Genomic DNA, 3,855 nt, shown 5'->3' with positions numbered 1-3,855 from the left:
TTTATTCCCATTTCAAAAAAAGTTGACCCAACAGAGTGTGGAAATTATCGAACAAGGTGCCCTAGTGGCAAAAAGCTGTGCTGCAATCCTGACGGCACGTGATTCGAGCCCACCAGCTGCTCTGCAGGAGAAGGATGGATCTCCTCCTCCCAGGTGATTAAGTGCCTCTGAAAACCTGCTGGAGGGTCCGCCATGGGTCAGTTCTGACTCAACGGTAAACAACAACAACAACATAATAATATCACACATGAGCAAAATCCTGCTGAAGATTATCCAGAAATGACTGAAACAAGTACATTGACAGAGAACTACCAGATATACAAGTTGGGTTTAGCAGAGGTCATGGCACGAGAGATATTATTTCCAATATAAGATAGATACTGGCAGAAAGCCAGAAGAATGTCTGTGTTTCATTGACTATAAGAAGGCATTTGACTGTGTGAACTACAACAAATTGTGGTTAAGCTTGAGGAAAATGGAAATCCCAGAACACTTGACTGTGCTTTTGTGAAACTTATACTTGGACCAGGAAGCAGTCCTCAGAACAGAGCATGGAAAGGAGTGTGTCGGGGATGCAGCCTGTCCTCTACCTTTTGAATCTGTATGCAGAACGACCATTCAGGAAGCAGGGCTTTTTGAGAAGAAATATAGCATCAGGATTGAAGGAAGACATCAACCCATGATATGCAGATGACACAACCTTGCTGGCTGAAACTGAAGAAGACCTGAAGCATTTGATGCAGAAGGTCAAGGACTATAGTCTTAAATATAGATTGAAGCTCAGTATCAAGAAGATAAAGATCTAATCATGCTAATTGTCTGCCCCATGCTAAATGGAGAAGAGATTGAGGTTGTCAACAATTACAGCTGCTTTGAATCCACAATGAACACTCTTAACACCAGCTCTCAAGAAATCAAAAGATGAATTGCATTGGGAAAATCTGCTGTCAGGGAAGGACTTCTCCAGAGTGCTTAAAGCAATGATTTCAGTCTAGCCACTAAGATGTGCCTAATCCAAGCTGAGATCTTTGCAATTGCTTGTTATGCTTCAAAGGGCTGGACAATGACTAAGGATGATAGAAGAAGAATCAATGTCTTCAAATTGTGGTGTTGGAGAAGAGTCTTGAACATACTATGGACCACCAAGAAAACAAATAGGTCTGTCTTGGAGAGGGTGAAGCCAAGTCTCTCCTTGGAGGCTAGGGGTTAGAAGCTCCATCTCACATACTTTGGGCACGTGGTCAAGAGATAGCCGGTCTATGGAGAAGGACATCAGGCTCAGAATGGTGGAGGGACAGTGCAGGAGAAGAAGACCTCAGATGAGATGGATTGATACAGTAACAGGGGCGGTGAGAGTTGGTGTGTCAGAATTAGTGAGACTGGCTCAAGACAGGGAAGGGTTCAGAACTGCTATACATAGGGTCGCTACAGGTCACGGGTGAGTTGATGACACATAACAACAACAACATTAAATTGGTTGGGTTTTTTATTATTTAAACCTATTGTTAGTGTCAACAAGACTTTATGAAGAGAGGTCTTCTGTATTCAAAAGTTGGTTGTTATAAAATTTGGGGAGAACATTCTTCTAAGTGGTACAGCACTCTTCTGTCAATTTGCTGTACTAAGATAATCTCGGGTTGCTGTGATGTTGACCCTTGTGCCACTGGGGTATGAAAAGCCATAATGTTTTATGAACCGAATGCGGTTACTCATGGTGGACAATGTTTTTTGGAGATCCCAGTTTAAGACATGTTATTGAAGTAGGAGTGGCATCCACTTCCTAAACAACATGTCTCTGGAAACTCCATCAACGTTGAGAAACAATGAAAGTTATAGAAAGGTTTTGGGTCTTTTATTCATAGGATCTCTATGAGTCCTGCTTGACTCGACAGCAATCAACAACAACAGTAGAGCCATATGGTTGTCCGGTATGAAAATTAGTAGAAATAAATGTGGAAATGTGGAAGCCATATCTGAACTTACAGGAATTCCTTTCATTTTTGTGGATGTTTCTGATGTGGCCTGTTCCCCTTTGTAAAGTTCACAGAGATCAGATGTGGCCAGCCCCATGCTGCCACCACTCTTTTTTAAAAAAAAAATTATTAATTTTAATGAACACTTACCGAGATTTTGGATTTCCATTCATTCATTGTTGCACTTTTCTCCCTGCCCACCCCTCCTCCTCAGCTCACTCTTCTCTTTGAAAACTAAAAGAAAAACTTCCTTCATTGGTATACAATCTTCCCCTCAACTCCTGCCCCCAGTACACTCCACTATGCAGCCTTCATTCTGGACTCTTGTCATAACCATAATGCCACCGCTCTTTTTACAAAAACTGCATTTCTTATTGTAAGGACATAATGGAATCCATGATCATGTTCTAATTACATCGTTGTTATTATGGAGTTGATTTAAAGCAATACTGACCATATAGGAGTGTGCAAAACTACTCCGTAGGGCTTCCAAACCTTTGTTCTTTACGGCATATTCCTGGTAATGCAAGTACTGCAATGCCAACCAATACATCGCTGATTATGGTTTGCCCCAACCAGCTTCTCTATGGAAGAAAGATGTGAAAGTTTATTTAAAGAAAAAGTTTATGGAATAGGAAATTCTATGGGCCAGTTTGCTAGGAGGGGGTATTCCTTAAGAAGGGCATGATGTTGGGCAGGGTGGAGGGTCAGTGGAGAAGAGGAAGACCCTCAACCAGGTGGATTGACACGGTGACTGCTGCAATGGGCTGTTGTGTGTCAGGAAGTGTGAGGATGGTGCAGGATAAAACAGGGTTCAGATTTCTTGTTCATAGGCTCGGTATGAGTCATATGACTTGACTGCTCCTAATAACAAAAGCACAACAACTATAGTGTCACTGTTAAGACAGTTGAGTAGCTAGCTGTCCTCCTCTTGGCACAACCTGGTAAGCACATCAAGGGCTACATTTTTGTGTGTCTATGAAATATGCCTATTGGTATCCCATCAATTTCTAGGGGAATATCCTAAAATATTCCAAGAATTTTTCCAATTCTTCAGAGCAGCTTAAACCTTCTCTTCTATCACCATTGCCTCTCGATCTTATGGTATTTCATGAAATTATGTTGTGTCAGCCAGTCCTTTTTGGTATAGTGACATTGTATACTCCTTCCATCTTCTTTTGCTGTTTCCTGGATTATGCAATATTCTGCCCCAAGTATCTTTAAGTATTACACCTTGAGGCTTGAATATATTCTCAGTAACTTCAGCTTGAGAAAAAGTGAGCGAGTTTGTCCTCCTTGATTTTCTCACTCCAGCTCTTTGCACATTTCCTTATAATACTTTGCTTTGTCTTCCTGGTCTGCCCTTTGAAATCTTCTGTTTTTTCAGCTTCTTAACTTCCTGATTTCTTCCCTTTGCTTTGGCATGTTAGAACTCAAATGCAATATTCAGTGTCTTTTCTGACATCCATCTTGGTCCTTTCTTCCTCCTCTGCGGTTTTTTTTATAATTGACATTTTTTACATTCTTTAAGGATGATATTCTTGATATTATGCTGCAGCTCATTAGTACATTATTGTTCAAGTCCTTAAACCTGTTCCTAACATGGTCTCTAAATTCAACTGGAATAGCCTCAAGTCCAAACTTTGGTTCTTGTGGATTTGCTTTCATTTTCTTTGGATTCATTTTGAACTAACATATGAATAGTTGATGCTGTTTCAAAATCAGCACCTGGCCTAGTTTTCACAGCTGTATTGAGCTACACCAATGATTCTTTCCACAGACGTAATTAATTTGGTACCTGTGTAGACCATCAGGTGAGGTCCATGTGTATAGTTGTCATTTGTGTTTCTTATAAAAGGTATTTTCAATGAATAAATCACCA

General features: G+C 40.6%; 1 pseudogene; it reads right to left on the bottom strand.

Annotated features, from left to right (window-relative positions):
• LOC102844217 overlaps window positions 1-2,526 on the bottom strand; it is a 137,975-nt pseudogene extending 135,449 nt beyond the window's left edge.
• Between the last annotated feature and the right edge of the window lie 1,329 nt (window positions 2,527-3,855).

Source organism: Elephantulus edwardii, unplaced genomic scaffold (assembly GCF_000299155.1).
Source record: "Elephantulus edwardii isolate Elephantulus edwardi_28Jun2011 unplaced genomic scaffold, EleEdw1.0 scaffold00088, whole genome shotgun sequence".
Lineage (NCBI taxonomy): Eukaryota > Metazoa > Chordata > Mammalia > Macroscelidea > Macroscelididae > Elephantulus > Elephantulus edwardii.
The sequence above is the reverse complement of the archived record's forward strand: the minus strand, read 5'-3'. Positions and strand labels throughout refer to the sequence as shown.